We start from the raw sequence: 6,000 nt of genomic DNA, 5'->3' as shown, positions 1-6,000 counted from the left end.
AGACATTCTTTGATCGACTGACAAAGGAAGGACGTATTCATCAAAGAAATCACCCTTTTAATTCAACATCGATTTCCTTCAAACAGTTAAAGAACCATTCACTGACGCTTATCTTAAATTTAGACATAATCCATCAATTGTTCAACAAAACATCGCGTTATTCGAGTCGACATTTTAACGAAATCGAAAATGCAGTCTCACCAGTTTCATTCACGTTTTTTATCCCAACACTGTTATTCAAATTCATAATATTATATTAATCCATCGTGCACACATTCACTAATCGTTCGATGCTTAACAAAATATATAACTGTTAAATAATTAATAAAACACTCCAAGTCCGATTTGTTGTTGTCCTAAAATCCAGAGAGTCTAGGTAGTTACGTCATTGAAATGACGTCACATGAGGTACGTCATAAACTGCGTAATCAATTGAATGAAAATAAAAGTACGGAAAGCTGTTTCTGTATAAATGTTCGTGGAGGACCAAAATAGTATGCTATGTGATATAAACGATAACACACGACAGAGCTGGGCCGGGCGTCTACAATCGGCCCTTGCCGAATAATGGCCCTTGGGCCAAAGGCCCTCGGGCCGTTATGTCGGCAGCGGGCCGATTATAGACGCCCGGCCCAGCTCTGCCGTGTGTTATTGTCTAAATAACATTGATTGAAAAATGCATTAAAATTGGAATACCTGATTTCTGTGCATGTCCCTTGTTGTATTGTTAATGTTTTTTAGCTCGACTATTATATATGAAATATATATGAAATATATATAGTGGAGCTATCCTACTCACCCCAGCGTCGGCGTTTGCGTTGGCGTTTAATTGCGTGCAAATGTTAAAGTTTTCGTACTACCCCAAATATTTTCAATGTCCCTTGATATATTGCTTTCATATTTTGCATACTTATTTACCAACATGACCCCAACCTATAAACAAGAGCAGACGACTGTATCAAGCATTTTGACATAATTATTGCCCCTTTTATACTTAGAATATGCATATTTTTGATAAATCTATGTTAACGTTTGCGTACTACCCCAAATATTTCCTATGTCCCTTGACATATTGCATTTTGCATACTTTTTAAAACAATGACCCCAACCTATAAACAAGAGCAGACAACTGTTTCAAGCATTTTTAAAGAATTATGGCCTCTTTTATACTTAGATAATTAAACATTTTGCTTAAATTAATTGCCATAAATTCTTTATTTATGATCAGATTCTATTAATACTTTGACAAAACAACACTTACCTGAATACCACAATGGATTCCACCCAAACAATACCCCACGCCCCAACCCAGAATATCTGCCTCCCTCCCCTCACCTTCCCCCGCCCCATTTTTTTCCTTTTTATTTTTGAAAGATTTATAAATGACCACACCCCACATTATACCCCCTTCTCAACCCCCCTACCCCCCCGCCAATTTTTTTAATTTTTTTAATTTTTGAAAGATCGTCTTATAAATGACCACACCCCACATTATACCCCCTTCTCACCCCCCCTACCCCCCCCAATTTTTTTTTCCTTTTTTATTTTTAAAAGATCTTCCATTATAAATTATTGAATATAAACAATTTCTCCATGATGGCTTATGTTAAACTGTCAAGCACTCGAATAGTCGTGTGCGCTGTCATCTGACAGGTCTTGTTTATAATTCTGATATGTATAATTTGTGCATAATGTTTTCTTTAAAAAAAGTTAAATACTCTACACAAATATCTCAGAAACTTGATCATGATCCCTATATGGTGAAACTGATCACAGTGTCCTGTTAGGGTGGACTTGTGCATATTGTCAGGTTTTTCCTTTACAATTTTTCTCAATGCAGATATAACTAATTGTTCTGGCACATTGATTTGCACATATATTGCCTTTTTCTGGAACTCATTCTTAAAATAAACCCATATATTAACTTAGGGCATTATTGGGGAGCATTGATAAGTTTTAATAGCTTAATTACGTTACCTGCTATCATATGCTACTCACCCCGAAGGATCGTAAATCATCCGGAATCTTTCTGTCCAAAGAATCCCACACTTTTCATAAACCCGTCGGTCAGGTCAGAACGGTCACATAGTGCCGTGTAGCCGTATGGTTTATGTCATAAGGTAAATATTTAACTCTTGAAACGGCAGGGTTCGATAATCAGAAAGATTTGTTTATTAGAAAATTTCTACCAGAACGGACGTGTCTGGATAAACGCAGGGTCACTGTACTACATTATTAATTGTGTGATGTTTTCTCAGACTTAACAACACCATTTCGAAGTTTAGAGCACAGATGATGCAAATGCTTTTAAAAGTTTTAATTGAACAATTTGTATGGTCATATTACATTCTTGTAATTTAATATTTGCCCTCTAAATACTGCAGAAGGAAGTTTTTAATACCAAGTCATAACCACACACTTCAACCACTGCTTGAGAACAGTGAGTGTTCTTCTTAACACGGAAGATTATAGACAGATGGTCTATTGATGGTGAAAAGTGTTTGTTGTTTTGGGATATAACTTTTCAGGGCTATATCTCAGATATGCTACAAGATTTAAACATGAAACTTCATGGCTGTGTAGAAATTAATGGGAAGATGTGCAATGCACAAGAACCATAACCCTGCACTTTTTTAAGAGTTATTGCCGTTTGTTGTTGTTATGTCCCTGGATCAAATGATCGGGGAATATTGTTAATGGCCTGTCTGTCTGTCATTCTGTTACTCTGTCATTATGTCACTCTGTCATCCCAAAACTTTAATATTGGTCATAACTTTTGCAATATTGAAGATAGCAACTTGATATTGTTTGTCATACATATTTTCACATTAATCTGTGATAGTTTTATTTAATAATTCACTTTTAATTTTACTCAGAATAAAACTATTCACATTAACTTAAATGAGCCATGCTCTGTGAAAAGGGGTTTTAATGCGTGTGCGTAAAGTGTAACACAGATAAGCCTGTGCAGTCTGCACAGGCTAATCAAAGATGAAACTTGTCATGTTATGGTATGTGTCGTTTACAGAGAGTATCTTCTTTGCAAAAATCTAGTTTAGGCGGAAAGTGTCGTCCCTGATTAGCCTGTAGGGACTTCACAGGTTAATCTGGACCGACACTTTACGCACATGCATTAAACCCGATTTTCACATAGCGGGGCTCATTTAAATTAATTAACAACAATCTGAGTAAAATATATCAAGCGGTTAATTCCATTAAAAGCAATACTTGTTTCTGCAAATGCATACCTATCTCACAGAATTGTCCCAGCCACCCATCCATAAAAATACTGATCTTTGCCACGGAACCAGTACACTCTCCTCTGTTCTGACATGTGCTATTGTAACATGGATCTTTAACTGAAAGACTTATATAGAAATAATCCCCTAAAACTTGGTGATCTGCGAACAAAAATGCCAATCAAAGAAACTGTTTATGCCCCGGATCGAATGATCGGGGATATATTGTTTTTGACCTGTCTGTCTGTCTGTCATTGTATGTGTCTGTCTATAATAGTATATGTCTGTCTGTCATTGTATGTGTGTGTCTGTCCCAAAACTTTTACCTTGGTCATAACTTTTGCGATTTTGATGATGGCAACTTGATGTTAGGCATGCATGTGTATCTCATGGAGCTGCACATTTTGTGTGGTGAAAGGACAAGGTCAACGTCATCCTTTAAGGCCAAATGTCAAATATATGGCTTCAAAGCAGCGCAGTAGGGGCATAGTGTTTCACAAACACAGCTCTTGTTAAGGCTATATCTCATATAGGCTATAAGATTTTAATATGAAACGTTATGGGTGTGTAGATATCAATGAGGAGAATTGCAATTCATTAACACAAATTACCCTACAAGTATTACTACCTTTTAATTATTACCCTACACTTATTTATTATACTGTATATCAAGGATCGATTTGCACCGATCCATAAACAAAGTTTATCAAATCAACAACTGTGGTTGTTTTCGAAAGATTCAATGTGTCAGTGTTTTTTTCATTCAAAATCGAGTCCTGTAATCTGACTTATTCAACATGGAAAAACGTATAATCGAAGGTTTCCAAAAAAGATTTTTTTTTTAGATTTCAATTAAACCAACTTGCAGGTAAATATAATACTGGAACACTTGTATCCTCAGTTTTGAAGCATTTTTTAGCGAAACAACATCAACGCTATTTTCCCAATTTTAGTCTAAATGCCGCTAGTTTTCCCAATCCAAAGGAACCGGGTCCATTCCCAAAACGGTGAAAAAGCACTGTGTGAATCAATCCCCACAAAATGCTATGCAAAGTAATTTAAGTTGACTAAAATGTATATTCAAGCCACATGCTTCATGGCTGTGCTGTGTTTCCTCCCCCACCTTCATGCCAAGAAGTACTTGTATATACCTGCGTACAAATTTGTGAGCATCATATGTCAAATATATGTAATATCTCGATATAAGAGTGCATTCCTCTTTTTCTTATTGAACTGGCTTAAACTTTATGTTTGGTCCAAATTATAGCAGCATTTTAGCTGCTATAAAAGGTGCAGCATTCTCCTGCATATTGCTATATTATTCTAAGACATGCATTTAGCAGTTATAAGCATAGTAAATAATTTGCACATCTCAGTTTCAATCAAATAACAAGAGCTACTGATAAATGTTTTCACTATTCAGACCTACACCATTTGTATAAGCAGCTGAAATGTGTTAGTTAAGGATAAAGATTTGTATATGGCGTTTGAAAACAGGGCATAGTATCAGGCTGCTCTTATGGAAGGGGATTTCCGCCAGTGCATGCATGATGTTAAATGACATTCTTATTTTAACAACTGTCATGTGCATTCTGTAACATGGTAGTTGCATTTCGCCTAGTTACATTAGCTGCACAAGCACTTCATATACTTGTGTCATATTGATAAATTGATATTTACTTCATATATATCTTTACTGCGTGTGTGTTATTGACAACTGCAGTTAACCTTTTGGACTTTTTGTATGAATGCTAATTCTAACAGCGTTCTTTGTTTTACTATGTGCATTTGGCTATGTTGCTACTGAATTTAACAAGCTGTTAATGTCTTTGTGGATCTATATTTCTTCTTAAGTCGATTGCTAGTGCGTCTCTGATTTAGGATTAGTTTTCGGTTTTGCATACACCGCCATTATAAATAGTTCACGTTACGAAAAGGAGAACCAGTATTCAAAAACATAATTCCAGCGCAAATTGCAGCGTAAATTACTATTGCCGGGAGATCACTCTAAACATAAAAATCAAAATCTTCGGTATCGATTGTGATATATCGACTATCTCTGGAATCCTCCGTAAATAAATGCCTCATTTAAATACAATGAATATTCATTATGTCGAAATACCGTCTTCCAATAGCCTCATTTACTAAAAAGCGGTGAGTGGGTAAAAACATAGCTGTCTGCAACATGCCTAATGCTGCGTCACAAATTACTATTAGCAATTTAATGTTGATGTTTTTACTTTCATGACGCATATCAGCTATTTTGTTGAGAATCTCGAACATGTTTTAAGAAATTGATAAGGAAACATTAGGCATTTTTCGTTTGTCTTGAACACTATTTAAACTAAGCTTTTGGTTGTTCGTTCTGCAGTCGGATGTTTCAACTGACCGAGTTTCTTGACTGTTTTGTGCCGTGGAGTTCACAATGCCTTCGTTCATCCGTGCGTCTGTTCGTTTGTCTATTCTTTCGTCCGTCCGTTCGTTCGTCCCTTCTTCCGTTCGTCCGTCTGTTCGTTCGTTCATCCGTCTACAGTTTTCGCTAGCGGCTGACAGTTTGTTCATTTAATACAGGTTATTGTACCAAAGTTTAGTTTTCGGCTACTTTTTTGGCTACAGTTTCCACTCGCGGCTGAAAATTTGTCAAATTAAAGTAACATTACTATTCAAAATCAACGAAAATTTCGTACAATTGTTCGTACAATAAACTTAACCAATTAAAAATCAGTGTTCCTTATGGCAATTGCCGAAATTTCAACGTCAG

Source organism: Dreissena polymorpha, chromosome 1 (assembly GCF_020536995.1).
Source record: "Dreissena polymorpha isolate Duluth1 chromosome 1, UMN_Dpol_1.0, whole genome shotgun sequence".
Classification (NCBI taxonomy): Eukaryota; Metazoa; Mollusca; class Bivalvia; order Myida; family Dreissenidae; genus Dreissena; species Dreissena polymorpha.
The sequence above is the reverse complement of the archived record's forward strand: the minus strand, read 5'-3'. Positions refer to the sequence as shown.